The following is an 18,003-nucleotide window of genomic DNA, read 5'->3' on the forward strand; positions in this document are numbered from 1 at the left end:
GATCAATGGATTATAACCTGAATCTGTAATCACTAATGCCTCGGAATGTTCTCATTCCAGAGATCGTGCTGATCCATTCGTATCATAGTTACCCAGTTTGGGTTGTCGGAAAACAAATTAAAGCCTGAAGTTGTGAGTATGATTACAGGACTCCTGTCTGGGATATCAGAGTCCAGTTGCTGGTGCATGACATTGACAGCCAGGCCCCTCCTCCAGAATTCCGAGTTCCTTCGCGGGGGGTGTACCGACTTGACAAGCCAGCCAAAGGGAAGCTGTTCAAAGTGTGTGGAATGGACCACAAAAGTCAACCTGCCAGAAGGTGGAGAATGTACACCTCAATTTCCAATGGCTTTCAATATAGGAACAATATGGGAAGGGCAGCATGGTAGCACAGTGGTCAGCACTGCTGCCTCACAGTGCTCGGGACCCGGTTCGATTCAGGCCTTGGGTGACTGTGTGGAGTCTGCACGTTCTCTCCCGTGTCTGCGTGTGTTTCCTCCGGGTGCTCCGGTTTCCTTCCACAGTCCAGGTTAGGTGGATTGGCCATGCTAAATTGCCCCTTAGTGTCCAAAGATGTACAGGTTAGGTGGATTGGCCATGTTAAATTGTCCCTTAGTGTCCAAAGATATACAGGTTAGGTGGATTGGCCATGCTAAATTGCCCCTTAGTGTCCAAAGATGTACAGGTTAGGTAGATTGGCCATGTTAAATTGTCCCTTAGTGTCCAAAGATGTGCAGGTTAGGTGGATTGGCCATGCTAAATTGCCCCTTAGTGTCCAAAGATGTACAGGTTAGGTGGATTGGCCATGATAAATTGCCCCTTAGTGTCCAAAGATTTACAGGTTAGGTAGATTGGCCATGATAAATTATCCCTTAGTGTCCAAAGATGTGCAGGTTAGGTGGATTGGACATGATAAATTATCCCTTAGTGTCCAAAGATGTGCAGGTTAGGTGGATTGGACATGTTAAATTGTCCCTCAGTGTCCAAAGATGTGCAGGTTAGGTGGATTGGCCATGATAAATTATCCCTTAGTGTCCAAAGATGTGCAGGTTAGGTGGATTGGCCATGCTAAATTGTCCCTTAGTGTCCAAAGATGTGCAGGTTAGGTGGATTGGCCATGATAAATTGTCCCTTAGTGTCCAAAGATGTGCGGGTTAGGTGGATTGGCCATGATAAATTGTCCCTTAGTGTCCAAAGATGTGCAGGTTAGGTGGATTGGCCATGATAAATTGTCCCTTAGTGTCCAAAGATGTGCAGGTTAGGTGGATTGGCCATGCTAAATTGCCGCTTAGTGTCCAAAGATGTGCAGGTTAGGTGGATTGGCCATGCTAAATTGTCCCTTAGTGTCCAAAGATGTGCAGGTTTGGTGGATTGGCCATGCTAAATTGTCCCTTAGTGTCCAAAGATGTGCAGGTTCGGTGAGGTTACAGGGAAAGAGCACGGGAGTGAGCATAGGTAAGGTGATCTTTCAAGGGGTCAGTGGTCCCGATGGGCGGAATGGCCTCCTTCTGTACTGTTGGAATTCTATGGTTCAAACAGATTCAAAAATGTCTTTGCAATGTGGAATGTGACAACACACCATGTAGGAATTGTGGGCCTGACCCGTGTCTTGCACTACATTACCAAAGTGTACATGTTATCAAGTATTGAGGGCATTCCGTACTAATTAATGTTTAAACCAGACATTGTAAAGCATCTGAATGTGAGATGACAGAGCACTGGTTATAGGCCCAGTTAGCGAAATATTAACTCTCCTTTTTATCTCCAGCAAGGTGTGGTGGAACTGCCACATTGTCTTGACTATGGGGACACTAATAGCTGCCCCAGCAGTTTCTATTGGAAACGAATCATATATTTTTCCAAGAAATAGACTTCGCTGTAATGTGTGCAAGTCAACAAGAAACAACTAGATGACCACCATGTGGCTGAAGCAGAAAGCAGGTCACCTGACAAGAAGAGTATCAAGATGTCTCGAGACGCACAGAATTCCAAGTCAAAGTATACTGCACAAATAAAGAAGATTAAGGTTGCAAGAAATCATAGAATCATTGAATTTACAGTGCAGAAGGAGGCCACTAGGCCCATCAAGTCTGTACCGGCTCTTGGAAAGAGCACCCCACTTAAGCCCACACCTCGACCCTATCCCCACAACCCAGTAATCCCACCTAACCCAACGGCAATTTATCATGGCCAATCCCCGAACCTGCACATCTTTGGACTGTGGGAGGAAACCGGAGCACCCGGAGGAAACCCACGCAGACACGGGGAGAACGTGCAGACTCCGCACAGACAGTGATGCAAGCCGGGAATCGAATCTGGGACCTTGGAGCGGTGAAGCAACTGTGCTAACCACTGTGCTACCGTGTCAATCCAGATCCAGGAATTACGCATATTTACAGGGTGAGGCCATTCAGCCCACAGGTCCATGCCAGTGTTTACGCCTCACATCCTACTTTGCCTCACCCTATCAGTACATCCTTCCAGGGGCAGTACGGTGGGACAGTGGGTTTCGCCCCCACAACCCAAAGATGTGCAGGCTAGGTGGATTGACCACACTAAATTGGCCCTTAAGTGAAAAAAAAATTGGGTACTCTAAATTGTTTTAAAAGTACATCCTTCCAATCCTTTCCTCAAGTTTAAAAAAAATGTATTCTTTCACTGGCCAAGTCAGCATTTGTTGCCCATCCCTAATTGCCACTTGAGAAGGTGGTGGTGAGTTGCCACCTTGAACTGCTGCAGTCCATGTGGTGTAGGTACACCCACAGTGCTGTTAGGGAGTTCCAGGATTTTGACCCAGCGACAGTGAAGGAACGGCCGATACATTTCCAAGTTGGAATGGTGAGCGACTCGGAGGGGAACCTCCAGGTAGTGGGTTTCCCAGGTATCTGCTGCCCTTGTCCTTCTAGATGGCAGAGTTGCAGGTTTGGGTGGGAGGCAGATGGGTTTTTACAACAGCTCCATGGTTGCCATTACTGAGTTCAACTCCAAATCTTTTAATTAATTGAATTTGAATTTCAACCAGTTCCCATGGTGGGATTTGAACCTGTGTCCACAGAATAGCCTGGCCTCTGAATTGCTGGTGACATTACCACTGCACCACCATCGCCGCATGTTGGTGTGACCTCCACATAACTGCTTACTGAATCCCACCATTTTTATTTTCTTCTCAGTGGATATTTGAGGTAAATTCTTCTTCCTGTCATGAACAAGGACAGCAAAATAGAATCATAGAATCCCCACAGTGTAGAAGGAGGCTATTTAGCCCATTGAGTCTACACTGACCCTCTGAAACAGCACCCCAGCTAAGCCCACTCCCCCGCCCTATCCCTGGAATGACACCTAACCTGCACATCTTTGGACACTAAGGGACAATTTATCATGGCTAATCCACCTAACCTGTACATCTTTGGACACTAAGGGGCAATTTAACATGGCCAATCCACCTAACCTGCACATCTTTGGACATTAAGATACAATTTAGCATGGCCAATCCACCTAACCTGTACATCTTTGGACATTAAGATACAATTTAGCATGGCCAATCCACCTAACCTGTACATCTTTGGACACTAAGGGACAATTTAACATGGCCTATCCACCTAACCTGTACATCTTTGGGCACTAAGGGACAATTTAGCATGGCCAATCCACCTAACCTGCACATCTTTGGACCTTGGTACGAAACCCACGCAGACACGGGGAGAACGTGTAAACTCTACACAGTCACCCGAGGCTAGAATCGAACATAGGACTCTGGAGCTGTGAGGCAGCAGTGCTAACCACTGTGCCACCGTGCCGCCCCACATTCAAAAGTTCCATTATTCTGTGGTTTGGTATCCTGAAGAGAACATTAAAGCCAACCAGGGTTGCAAAGGGGGAAACAGGCAGAAGCCTTAACACCAAACATGCAGCAGGGCAGTGCGGAAGCAAGTTGCAAACGACAAAACTGGTAGGAAAAATGTTTTTTCACAACATGAACGAATGTCATGCAGGGCAGATCAAGGGACACAAGCTGAGAAGTCACGTGATGTGTGAGGATGTCTCGCAATCCTTTGTGTGAAAAGTAATTACCTTTGTGCCAGCAAATATGACAGCCAGGTTAAACACAGCTAAGTCCACAAAGAGCGAATGGTGCTGTTCTTCAAATAGGCGCCATGGAGTCCCAATGTCCTCTTACACAGAGAGGTGGCACCTCACTTTGAAGTCGGATTCCAAGGAAGCAGGCACTTCAGAGTGTGGCCATTTTGTTTCCCATATTGAGGAAGGCTTACAATCAGTCTCTGACCCTCTGAACATGGCCACGATCAAGATAGAAAAGAGGAAAAATTATTTTAAATTGATAGTTTCTCTGCATGGGTCTGATTTGAATAACACTGCAAGTGCAGACAACAATCCAACATTTAGTTGACTTCAATATGATGGGGTGATTTTGAGTTTGGGTGATGTCAATCAGTGACCAATTACACATTTCTTCCAAGTGGAGTCAATGGACATAAAAATGCGGAGAGTTGGAGAACAGGCGGCTGATTCAATATCAGGAATGGGATTCTCCTCACACCCCCTCTAAATCTCCTGCCCCTTCCCTTAAATCCATGCCCCCCTGGTCATTGACCCCTCCACTCAGGGGAAAAGTTTCTTCCTCTCATCGTGGCATGGTGGCACAGTGGTTAGCACTGCTGCCTCACAGTGCTAGTGACCCAATTCCCGGCTTGGGTCACCGTCTGTGCGGAGTCTGCGCGTTCTCCCCGTGTGTGCGTGGGTTTCCTCCGGGTGCTCCGGTTTCCTCCCACAGTCCCGAAAGATGTGCAGGTTAGGTGGTTTGGCCGTGCTAAATTGCCCCTTGGTGTTCAAAGGTTAGACGGGGTTGCGGAGGGGGGGGGGGGGGGCTCGGTAGGGTGCCTTTTGGAGGGTTTTCGCAGACTCAATGGGCTGAATGGTCTCCTTCTGCACAGTAGGGGCCCTTGATCTACCCTCTCTTTGTCCTTCATGATTTAATATACCTCAATCAAGTCCCCCCTCAGCCTTCTCTGCTTTAAAGAAAACAACCCCAGTCTTGTGTCCAGGGTTACAGGGATGGGGTGAGGGAGTGGACCTCGGGTGGGCTGCTCCTTCAGAGGGTCAGTGCAAACTCGGTGGTCCGAATGGCCTCCTTCTGCACCATAGGAATTCCATGATTCTATCCAGCCTCTCTTCATCACTGAAACGCTCCCGCCCAGGCAACATCCCGGTGAATCTCCTCTGCACCCTCTCTATAAAGAGCATGGGCTGGGTTCTCCGCTGGCGGGGTGCTCCATTTTGCTGGCGCCCGGGGGGTTTCCCGACGGTGTGGGGCTGCCCCACAATGGGAAACCCCATTGACCGGCCGGCGTAACGGAGAATCCCGCCGGGGGGTCGGGGCAGCAATGTGGCGCAGCGGGGCGGAGAATCCAGCCCTATGTTTCTTAACACAATCTCTCAGCTGCAAAACTACCACAAAAAGGGGCATCGAATACGTCTCACTTCTCAATTGATATTCTTGTTTTAAAATTTTTTTTTAATGGGATGTGGGGGGGTGGGGGGGGAGGGGGGAGTGTTGCTGGCGAGGTCAGCATTTATACCCCATCCCTAAATGCCCCTTGAGAAGGTGGTGGTGAGCTGCCTTCTTGAACCGCTGCAGTCCATGTGGCGTGGGCACGCCCACAGAGCTGAGCAGTTTGATATATGAGGGCCGGTTTGGCTCACTTGGCTAGGTTTGTGATGCAGAGCAAGAGCAATATAGGTTCAGTTCCCGTACCGGCTGAGGTTATTCATGAAGGCCCCGCTTTCTCGACCTTTCCCCTCGCCTGAGGTCTGGTGATCCTCAGGTTAAATCACCACCAGTCAGCTCCCCCCCTCAAAGGGGAAAAGCAGCCCATGGTCATCTGGGACTATGGCAACTTTACCTTACCAAAAACCTCGGCCATTTAAGAATCAACAACATTGCTGTAGGTTTGGAGTCACATGTAGGCTGGGCCAGATTCGGCCTAGTTTGCTGGAGCTCTTTGGGAAGGTTTAAACTAGTTTGGCAGGGGGATGGGAACCAGAGCTATGGATCGGAGGATAGGGTAGCTGTTGAACAGGCAGAAATAGTATGCAGCAAGTCTGTGAGGAAGGATAGACAGTTGATAGGGCAACGTTGCACTCTGTGGAAAGTGTTTCTGTTTCAATGCAAGGAGTGTCAGGAATAAGGGAGATAAACTTAGAGTATTGATCAGTACTTGGAACTACGATGTTGTGGCCATTACAGAGACATGGATTTCACAGGGGCAGGAATGGTTGTTAGATGTTCCGGGGTTTAGATGTTTTCAGAAGAATACGGAGGGAGGTAAAAGAGGAGGGGGAGTGGCACTGTGAATTAGGGAGTGCACCACAGCTGCAGAAAAGGAGGTGACTTCAACTTCCCTAATATTGACTGGAACCTCCTTAGTGCAAATGGTTTGAATGGAGCAGATTTTGTCAGGTGTGTACAGGAAGGATTCCTGACTCAATATGTAGATAGGCCGACTCGGGGGGAGGCCATATTGGACTTGGTGCTCGGCAACGAACAAGGCCAGGTGTCAGATGTCTCGGTACGAGAGCATTTCGGTGACAGTGACAACAACTCCTTGACCTTTACCATAGTCATGGAGAGGGATAGGAACAGACAGTATGGGAAGGTATTTAATTGGGGGAGGGGAAATTATACTGCTATTAGACAGGAGCTGAGGAGCATAAAGTGGGAACAATTGTTCTTGGGGAAATGCACAACAGTAATGTGGGGATTGTTTAAGGAGCACTTGCTGCGAGTGCTGAATGATTTTGTCCCACTGAGACGAGGAAGGAATGGTAAGGTGAAGGAGCCTTGGATGACGAGAGAAGTGGAGCTTCTAGTCAAGAGGAAGAAGGAAGCTTACGTAAGGTTAAGGAAGCAAGGATCTGACTCGGCTCTAGAGGGTTACAAGGTAGCCAGGAAGGAAGTCAAAAATGGACTGAGGAGAGCTCAAAGGGGGCATGAAAAAGCCCTGGTGGGAAGGATTAGGGAAAACCCCAAGGCGTTCTACACTTATGTGAGAAATAAGAGGATGATCAGAGTGAGAGTACGGCCGATCAGGGATAGTGGAGGGAACTTGTGCCTAGAGTCTGAGGAGATGGGGGAGGCCCTAAATTAATATTTTGCTTCAGTATTCACTAGAGAGAGGAACCTTGTTGCTCATGAGAACAGTGTGAACCAGGTTAATAGACTCGAACAGGTTGATATTAAGAAGGAGGATGTGCTGGAAAGTTTGAAAAGCATCAGGATAGATAAGTCCCCTGGGCCTGACGGGATATACCCAAGGTTACTATGGGAAGCGAGGGAGGAGATTGCTGAGCCGTTGGCGATGATCTTTGCGTCCTCACTCTCCACTGGAGTAGTACTGGATGATTGGAGGGAGGCTAATGTTGTTCCCCTATTCAAGAAAGGGAATAGGGAAATCCCTGGGAATTACAGACCCATCAGTCTTACGTCTGTGGTGAGCAAAATATTGGAAAGGATTCTGAGAGATAGGATTTATGATTATTTCGAAAAACAGTTTGATTAAAGATAGCATGGCTTTGTGAGGGGCAGGTCATGCCTCACAAGCCTCATTGAATTATTTGACGATGTGACGTACACATTGATGAAGGTCGGGCAGTGGATGTGGTATATATGGATTTCAGTAAGGCATCTGATAAGGTTCCTCATGGTAGACTCATTCAGAAAGTTAGGGGGCATGGGATACAGGGAAATGTGGCTGTCTGGATACAGAATTGGCTGGCCGAAAGAAGACAGCGAGTGGTAGTGGATGGAAAGTATTCCGCCTGGAGGTCGGTGACCAGTGGTGTCCCGCAAGGATCTGTTCTGGGACCTCTGCACTTTGTGGTTTTTATAAATGACTTGGATGAGGAAGTGGAAGGGTGGGTTAGTAAGTTTGCCGATGACACAAAGGTTGGGGGAGTTGTAGATAGTGTTGAGGGTTGTTTCAGGTTACAACAGGACATTGACAGGATGCAGAGTGGGGCTGGGAAGTGGCAGATGGAGTTCAACCTTGATAAATGTGAAGTGATTCATTTTGGAAGGTCGAATTTGAATGCTGAATACAGGGTTAAAGGCAGGATTCTTGGAAGTGTGGAGGAACAGAGGGATCCACGTACATAGATCCCACAAAGTTGCCTCCCAGGTTGATAGGGTTGTTAAGAAGGCATATGGTGTGTTGGCTTTCATTAACGGGGGGGGGGGGGGGGGGGGGGGGGATTGAGTTTAAGAGCCGCGAGGTTTTGCTGCAGCTTTATAAAACCCTAGTTAGACCACACTGGGAATATTGTGTCCAGTTCTGGTCGCCTCATTATAGGAAGGATGTGGATGCTTTGGAGAGGGTACAGAGGAGATTTACCAGGATGCTGCCTGGACTGGAGGGCATGTCTTATGAAGAAAGGTTGAGGGAGCTAGGGCTTTTCTCACTGGAGCGAAGAAGGCAGAGAGGTGACTTGATAGAGGTGTACAAGGTGATGAGAGGCATGGATAGAGTGGATAGCCAGAGACTTTTCCCCAGGGTGGAAATGGCTGTCACAAGGGGACATAATTTTAAGGTGATTGGAGGAAGGTATAGGGGAGATGTCAGAGGTAGGTTCTTTACACAGAGAGTGGTAGGTGTGTGGAATGCACTGACAGCAGAGGTGGTGGAGTCAGAATCAGTAGGAACATTTAAGCGACTCTTAGACAGGCACATGGACAGCAGTAAATTGAAGGGGTGTAGGTTAGGTTGATCTTAGATTAGGATAAATGGTCGACACAACATCGTGGGCTGAAGGGCCTGTAGTGTGCTGTACTATGTTCTATGATAGCATTGGAGAATTTACTCATTATGTTTAATTCTTTTATAAAGTACCCAATCCTTTTTTTCCAATTAAGGGACAATTTAGTGTGGCACATCTTTGGGTTGTGGGGGCAAAAGCCATGCAAACACTGGGTGATTGTGCAAGCATTTCCTAATGATTAGATTTTTAATAAAAGCAAATTACTGCGGATGTTGGAATCTGAAACGAAAGAGAGAATGCTGGAAAATCTCAGCAGATCTGGCAGCATCTGTAAGGAGGGGAAAGAGCTAACGTTTCGAGTCCGATGACTCTTTGTCAAAGCTTTGTCAAAGATTTTTAATTCCTGATTTTTCTTAAATTCAAATTCCACCATCTGCCGTGGTGGGATTTGAACTCAGTCTCTCGCCCAGTGACAATACCACAACACCACCGCCTGTCTCCCCATTATTAGCATTTTAATAGAATCAGCAACTTGTTGCTGTTCATGTCAGGGGTGCAGATGAAGGAGATTTGCTTTAAATTGGAAATGCAAATCTAACCTCATTCGACTCGTTCAATGAACCTGTTAAACCGGCTCCCCGAGGGTTTCTCATCCTGAACAGAAATTGCTCTTCACAGCCTCAAGTGAAAACAGCAGATCAAAGAGATTACACTGTTGGTTTAATGTAATTGCAGAGACTGCATGCACTCCCAACGCACAGTTTGAGCTTTAACTGATAGGGTTCTCAGGCTAGGAACGCCAGACCCCAAGGATCTGCAAGGAAGTCCATTGGGTCAACAAAGTCATGAGTTATCTAGAACATAGAACAGTACAGCACAGAACAGGCCCTTCGGCCCTCAATGTTGTGCCGAGCAATGATCACCCTACTCAAACCCACGTATCCACCCTATACCCGTAACCCAACAACCCCCCCTTAACCTTACTTTTTAGGACACTACGGGCAATTTAGCATGGCCAATCCACCTAACCCACACATCTTTGGACTGTGGGAGGAAACCGGAGCACCCGGAGGAAACCCACGCAGACACGGGGAGAACGTGCAGACTCCACACAGACAGTGACCCAGCCGGGAATCGAACCTGGGACCCTGGAGCTGTGAAGCATTTATGCTAACCACCATGCTACCCTGCTGCCCCAATCTGCATGTTATTAGCTCGAGAATATATTTGAGAAGGGACACCGATTTCAGGTAATTGGTGAAAGGCCAGAGGGGTGATAAGGCGGCATGGTGGCACAGTGGTTAACACTGCTGCCTCACAGCGCCAGGGACCCGGGTTCAATTCTGGCCTCGGGTCACTGTCTGTGTGGAGTTTGCACTTACTCCCCGTGCCTGCGTGGGTTTCCTCCGGGTGCTCTGGTTTCCTCCCACAGTCCAAAGATGTGCGGGTTAGGTAGACGTTATGGGATAGGCCAGGGCAATGAGCCTAGTTCGGGTGTTTAAATTGTTTCTATAGACATAGAATTTCTGTGGACTTCCGGTGGCGGCTATGAAGGAGTAAGTTGCACATTTGGTGGCTCCCACTCGGGTCGGACTTTTGGACCTTTTCCCCCAATTTTCTAACGGACTAGGGGCTGTTTAGCACAGGGCTAAATCACTGGCTTTGAAAGCAGACCAAGCAAGCCAGCACCACGGTTCGATTCCCGTAACAGCCCCCCCGAACAGGTGCCGGAATGTGGCGACTAGGGGCTTTTCACAGTAACTTCATTTGAAGCCTACTCGTGACAATAAGCGATTTTCATTTCATTTCATTTCATTTTCAATTGTAAAACTGAAGACAGAGGCAATTGTGTACTGAATTCCCACATCGGTGCATGGAGAGAAGGACTGGAAGTGCTGGTAAAGGCAGAAACAGAAAGACAGAGAAGGCTTGGGCTGAAGCTGCAGCAGGAGACAGCATGGCGGGGGCAGCATGGGGGAGACAGCATGGCGGAGACAGCATGGGGGAGACAGCATGGGGGAGACAGCATGGGGGGAGACAGCATGGGGGAGACAGCATGGGGGAGACAGCATGGGGGAGACAGCATGGGGGAGACAGCATGGGGGAGACAGCATGGGGGAGACAGCATGGGGGAGACAGCATGGGGGAGACAGCATGGTGGAGACAGCATGGGGGAGACAGCATGGGGGAGACAGCAGGGGGGAGACAGCAGGGGGGAGACAGCATGGGGGAGACAGCATGGGGGAGACAGCATGGTGGAGACAGCATGGGGGAGACAGCATGGGGGAGACAGCAGGGGGGAGACAGCAGGGGGGAGACAGCAGGGGGGAGACAGCAGGGGGGAGACAGCATGGGGGAGACAGCATGGCGGGGGACCGGACCTCTGGCTTGTCGACCCAGCGGTCAACGGAGAAGCTGATCCAAGTTATTCAGGAGGGCTTCGCCAAGCAGAAACGGGACTGCTTGGACCCGATAAAAGAGTCAATTGAGCGGCTGGAGCTTAGATTGGAAGCCCAAGATCGGGCGATCCAGAAAGTAGAGAATGCGCTGGCTGAACATCAAACTGCGGTGCAGGAACATCAAACTGCGGTGGAGTTGGAGGTGGGAATGCTGAGAGACCAGCAGAAAAAGCTCCTGGAGAGGGTGGAGGACCTAGGAGAATAGGTCCCGCCGGCAGAACTTGAGAATCGTTGGTCTCCCGGAGGGGTCCGAAGAAGTGGACGCTGGGGCGTACATAGCGGGTATGTTTGAGAAGCTGCTGAGGGAGGGGACATTCTCCCGGCACTTGGAGGTGGACAGGGCTCACAGAGCACTCGCGAGGAAGCCGTGAATGGGAGACCCCCCCGAGGGCAATGGTGGTGAGACTCCACAGGTACTTGGATAAGGAACGCATTCTGCAGTGGGCCAAGCAGACATGGAGCTGTAAATGGGACAACAGTATCCTGCGGGTTTATCAAGACCTGAGTGTAGAGGTGGCCAGGAGACGAGCAGGCTTCAACCAGATTAGGTGAAATGAAAATCGCTTATTGTCACGAGTAGGCTTCAATGAAGTTACTGTGAAAAGCCCCTAGTCGCCACATTCCGGCGCCTGTCCGGGGAGGCTGGTACAGGAATCGATCCTTTTTAAGAAAAAGGTGAAGTTCGGACTGTTGTATCCGGCCTGTCTCTGGGTCACGCACGAGGAACAGCGCATTTATTTCGAGTCGCCTGAGGACGCGCTGGACTTCGCGAAAAGGAAAGGACTCGCGGTGGACTGAGAACTTTTGAACTTTGCTGCAACGTTCTTGTTTTAACATAAGAACATAAGAACTAGGAGCAGGAGTAGGCCATCTGGCCCCTCGAGCCTGCTCCGCCATTCAATTAGATCATGGCTGATGTTTTGTGGACTCAGCTCCACTTTCCGGCCTGAACACCATAACCCTTAATCCCTTTATTCTTCAAAAAACTATCTATCTTTATCTTAAAACATTTAATGAAGGAGCCTCTACTGCTTCACTGGGCAAGGAATCCCAAATAGATTCACAACCCTTTGGGTAAAGAAGTTCTTCCTAAACTCAGTCCTAAATCTACTTCCCCTTATTTTGAGGCTATGCCCCCTAGTTCTGCTATCACCCACCAGTGGAAACAACCTGCCCGCATCTATCCTATCTATTCCCTTCATAATTTTATATGTTTCTCTAAGATCCCCCCTCATCCTTCTAAATTCCAACCAGTACAGTCTCAGTCTACTCAACCTCTCCTCGTAATCCAACCCCTTCAGCTCTGGGATTAACCTAGTGAATCTCCTCTGCACACCCTCCAGTGCCAGTATGTCCTTTCTCAGGTAAGGAGACCAAAACTGAACACAATACTCCAGGTGTGGCCTCACTAACACCTTATACAATTGCAACATAACCTCCCTAGTCTTAAACTCCATCCCTCTAGCAATGAAGGACAAAATTCCATTTGCTTTCTTAATCACCTGTTGCATCTGTAAATCAACTTTTTGCGACTCATTTGTTTTTTTTGTTTTTCTGTTCTTTTTAAAAAAAAGTTTCTTGTTTTTCGTTTTGTGGAAGCTGTTTGGAATGCCTTTTGCATTGATTTGGGACCAGCGGTAGAGCTGAGTGAGTTAAGGTTTTCATTTGCACTGTTGGGGAATGGAGGTGTGCTTGTTTAGATCTTGGTGTTTTTCTGTCAGGCAATTGTGTGGGGATTGTTTGATGTTGGAGTATGTTTGTATGAGCTGGGGGGGGGGAAGGAACAATACGTGGGAGACTATCCGGCGCCAGGGATGGGGGCCACCAAGCTAGCTGGGATGGCTAGCTAACGGAAGCGCAGTGGGGGGTGTGCATATGTTTGGTTTATTAAAGGGGTTGGGTTACAGAGTGTTGTTACCAAGGGGGGGGGGGAAATGTTCTGCTGATGAGGGAGGGACTTGGGCTAACGGACAGAGAGGAGGTTGGGGGCGGAGGTTGCCTGGGGGGGGGGGGGGGGGGGAGACTGGTGGAGGCGCGGAGCATGGGCTGGAGGCGGGCCCAAAAAAGGGGATGGCTGATCGGTGAAGACTGATCACCTGGAATGTTCAAGGGTTAAATGGGCCGGTTACGAGAGCACGTGTGTCCGCGCATCTTAGGGTACTGAAGGCGGACGTGGTAATGCTGCAGGAGACACACCTTAGAGTAACTGACCAGATTAGATTGAGGAAAGGCTGGGTCAGTCAGGTCTTTCACTCGGGACTAGACTCAAAGTCTAGAGGGATCGCGATCCTGATCAATAAGCGGGTGATGTTTGAGGCGGGTAGAATAGCCTCGGATGTGGGAGGTCGGTACATTATGGTCAGTGGGAAACTGGAGGGGGTGCAGGTGGTATTACTAAATGTGCATGCGCCAAATTGGGATGATGTGGAGTTTATAAAGAGGATGCTGGGGAAGATACCGGACCTGGACTCGCGCAGGTTGGTCATGGGAGGGGGCTTCCACACAGTTATTGACCCTGGATTAGGCCGGTCAAGCTCGAAAACAGGCAGGGTTCCAGCAATGGCAAAGGAACTAAAAGGGTTCATGGAGCAGTTTGGGGGGGGGGGTTGGATCCATGGAGATTTGGGCAGCCGAGGGTAAAGGAGTTCTCCTTCTACTCACACGTGCATAAAGTGTACTCCCGGATTGATTTCTTTATTTTGAGCAGGGCCTTACTGGCAGGGATGGTGGACACGGGGTACTTGGCGATCACAATCTCAGACCATGCTCCGCACTGGGTTGACCTGCAGGTTAGTAAAGACAGTAACCAGCGCCTGCACTGGAGGTTAGATGTGGGACTTTTGGCTGACGAAGGGGTGTGTGAGCGGCTGAGGAAATGTATTCAGAACTACCTGCAGGTCAATGACATGGGGGAAATTTCAGCAGCGATGGTCTGGGAAGCACTGAAGGCGGTGGTCAGAGGGGAGCTGATCTCAATACGGGCCCAATGGGAGAAGGTGGACAGGGCAGAGACGGACCAACAGGTAAAGGAGATACTACAGATCGATAGGAAGTATGCGGAGACCCCAGAGGCAGGACTTTTAAGGGAACGGTGGAGGCTACAGGCGGAGTTCGGCTTGTTAACCACAGGGAGGGCAGTGGAGCAGCTCAGAAAGGCGAGGGGGGGGTGATTTATGAGTATGGAGAGAAGGCCAGCAGAATGCTTGCACAGCAGCTTAGAAAGAGGGAGGCAGCCAGGGAGATATGGAAAGTAAAGGATGGAGATGGGAACCTGGTTGGAGATTCAGCAGGGGTGAATAAGGCGTTTCGGGATTTCTACAGTCGGCTGTATAGGTCAGAACCCCCTACAGGGCCGGAGGGGATGAGGCACTTCTTGGAGGGGCTGAATTTCCCAAAGGTGGACGGGGAGCTGGTAGAAGGGTTGGGGGCCCCGATCAGGTTGGAAGAGATAGTGGAGGGTCTGAAGGCCATGCAGGCGGGTAAAGCCCTGGGGCCGGACAGGTACCCAGTGGAATTTTATAAAAAGTTCTCTGGGATATTGGGGCCGGTGTTGATGAGGATGTTCAATGAGGCAAGGGAAAGAGGGTTGCTGCCCCCGGTGATGTCACAGGCCACGATTTCGCTGATCCTGAAGTGGGACAAGAACCCGGAGCTTTTTTAAACGGGTCAATAAAGTGATCACTGGCTTAATTTGGGCGGGCAAGACCCCGCGAGTAAGGAAGGTAATTCTTGAGCGGAGTCGGGGAGAGGGCAGGCTGGTGCTGACAAATTGTACTAACTATTACTGTGCGGCGAATATAGCCATGATCAGGAATTGGGTGGTGGGGGGAGGGGTCGGCATGGGAGTGTATGGAGGCGGCTTCATGTAAGGGCACCAGTCTGGGGGCGTTGGTAACTGTGCCTCTGCCATTCCCACCGGCACGGTACTCCACCAGCCCCGTGGTGGTGGCAGCCCTGAGTGTCTGGGGGCAATGGAGGAGACATGTGGGAGCAGAGGGAGCATCGGTATGGGCCCCAATCTGTAATAATCACCGGTTTGCCCCGGGGAGTATGAATGGGGGGTTCCGGATATGGCGGAGAGCAGGGATTGAGAGGATGGGGGGATATGTTTATAGAGGGGAGCTCTCCGAGTATGAGGGCGCTGGAGGAGAAGTTTGGGTTGGCGAGGGGAAACAAATTCAGGTATCTGCAGGTGCGGGACTTCCTACAGGTGTCAACCTTCCCGCTCCTACCGCTAAGGGGGATTCAGGGTAGTTTCCAGAGGGTGGGTAGGAGAAGGGAGGGTCTCTGACATTTACAAGGAACTTATGGGGTCAGAGGAGATGCAGACCGAGGAGCTGAAGCGTAAATGGGAGGAGGAGCTGGGAGGAGAGATAGAGGATGGTCTATGGGCAGACGCGTTGAGTAGAGTGAACTCGTCCGCAACATGTGCCAGGCTCAGCCTGATACAGTTCAAGGTAATTCACCGGACTCACAGACAGTGGCCCGGATGAGCAGATTCTTTGGGGTGGAGGACAGGTGTGCAAAATGTGCGGGAGGACCAGCGAACCATGTCCACATGTTTTGGACATGTCCGAAGCTTAGGGGATTCTGGTAGGGGTTTGCAGACGTCATGTCCACGGTGTTAAAAACAAGGGTGGCGCTGAGTCCAGAGGTGGCGATTTTCGGGGTGTTGGAAGATCCGGGAATCCAGGAGGAGAAAGAGGCAGCCGTTCTGGCCTTTGCTTCCCTGGTAGCCTGGAGACGGATACTATTAGCTTGGAGGGACTCAAAGCCCCCGAAGTCGGAGACCTAGCTATCGGACATGGCTAGCTTTCTCTGTTTGGAGAAAATCAAGTTCGCCTTGAGAGGGTCAATGTTAGGGTTCACCCGGAGGTGGCAACCGTTCGTCGACTTCTTTGCGGAAAATGAATCTTCAGCAGAAAGGGGGGGGGGGTTAGTTTAGCTTAGAGTAGGGGGTCAATAAAGGTGGGACCTGTAAGGGAGGTCGACGGCTTTTGCACTATGTTTATAGATACATGTACATTGCTTATTTTGTTGTTATAATACCAAAAATACCTCAATAAAATGTTAATTAAAAAAAACATAGAATTTCTACAGTGCAGAAGGAGGCCAGTCGGCCCATTGTGTCTGCACCGACCCTCTGAAAGAGCACCGGACCTCGGCCCACTCTCCCACCCTATCCCCGCAACCTCACCTAACCTGCACATCGTTGTACAGTGGGAGGAAACCGGAGCACCCGGAGGAAACCCACGCAGACACGGGGAGAACGTGCAGACTCCACACGGTCACCCAAGGCCGGAATTGAACCTGGTCTAAGTGTTGCTCTGCGATAGGAATGCACTGACTGGAAGACTGGCAGAAGCAGATTCAATCGTAACTTTCCAAAGAGAATTAGAGAGTGACTTAGTGAAGGAAAACTCTGCCGGGGAATGGGCAAAGAGCACGGGAGGGGATTGGAGAGCTCTTGCAAAGAAACTGGAATTAGGAGTCTGCTAAATGAACAGACTTTTAGCCCAGTAATCCGCATGGGTTATGTGTTCCGAGCAACCGCGAGTTTGAAGGAAGAATTGAAAAAATATATCAGCCCAGCACCTGATTGTTATCGATGTACCCCAGCTGGTCGACATATGTGAAAAGGATGTCACATGACATTGAATTATTGCTGGCTGTGAAAGTGTTTCTTGCCTATGCATAAAAACTGACTGTTGCCTTGGCTACCCCAGTATGAATCACCCACCTTTAAAGAGAGCAGAACAAAAGGAAAAACCCTGAAACAAAATGGGGGGGGGGGGGGTAGAATTATCCCGACGCTCCCCCAAAAAGTTAGCGTTAAAACAAGTTCATGGACAGGTTACATAGGCTGCATTGCAAAACGTTTCTCCAGTTATAAGCCATGAGGCACACTGGACCCAGCACATATATTCCCAACCGAGGTTCTTACACATTCGCTTTGGCTCGCAATCAGTTTTAGTGGTCTTAATTTGACTCACCTGGGCAACGAAGAAATGCAGAGACTTTTTTGGTGAATGGTCTCTTGTTTGCCAGGCAACAGGAAGAACGACAGCCACCCTTTGCTTCCGACTTTAGATGGCTAAAAATGAGACACTAAGAAAGCACTTTGCGCTGAAGTGAAGCTTATGCAACAGGCTGAGACTTCTGGACACTCCCCAGAAGGTGGAGTTTGAATATTTAAAGTCACTTTAAATCATTGAAAGTGCAAATACATTTAATTTTACCTTAAATTGTGCAGACTTAAAGAGAATGGCGCCGATTTAAGAATGACTCCGTTTTTGACAGCATTACAACTCAAGCTTGATAAATTGACACAAATTACCGTATATGCTGGAGTATAAGTTCACCACAGGTTAACAGTTAGCACAAAGCTTTCACAACCGATTTTTTTTGTCAAATGCTATGTATCAGTGTGGAGAGGATTTATAATAATAATCTTTATTGTCACAAGTAGGCTTACATTAACACTGCAATGAGGTTACTGTGAAAAGCCCCTAGTCGCCACATTCCGGCACCTGTTCGGGTCACAGAGGGAGAATTCAGAATGTCCAATTCACCCAACAGCACGTCTTTCGGGACTTGTGGGAGGAAACCGGAGCACCCGGAGGAAACCCACGCAGACACGGGGAGAACGTGCAGACTCCACCCGTGTCTGCGTGGGTTTCCTCCGGGTGCTCCGGTTTCCTCCCACAAGTCCCGAAAGATGTGCTGTTAGGTGAATGCAGACTCCGCACAGACTGTGACCCAAGCCAGGAAT

The 18,003-nt window shown here is 49.4% G+C and overlaps 1 protein-coding gene across 2 annotated transcripts in view; it reads right to left on the reverse strand.

Moving 5' to 3' along the window:
- rdh5 (retinol dehydrogenase 5 (11-cis/9-cis)) overlaps positions 1–17,472 on the reverse strand; it is a 38,973-nt gene extending 21,501 nt beyond the window's left edge. Inside the window, exons 1-2 of one of the 2 annotated variants that reach the window (XM_038786587.1) lie at positions 17,225–17,472; positions 4,072–4,288 (exon numbers count right to left, since the gene is read on the reverse strand). The gene's annotated coding sequence lies outside the window, so the exon portion shown is untranslated. The remainder of the gene's footprint in view (positions 1–4,071; positions 4,289–17,224) is intronic. The other variant, XM_038786586.1, reaches the window with a different exon arrangement.
- Positions 17,473–18,003: the final 531 nt, after the last annotated feature.

Source organism: Scyliorhinus canicula, chromosome 28 (genome assembly GCF_902713615.1).
Source record: "Scyliorhinus canicula chromosome 28, sScyCan1.1, whole genome shotgun sequence".
In the NCBI taxonomy this organism is placed as follows: domain Eukaryota; kingdom Metazoa; phylum Chordata; class Chondrichthyes; order Carcharhiniformes; family Scyliorhinidae; genus Scyliorhinus; species Scyliorhinus canicula.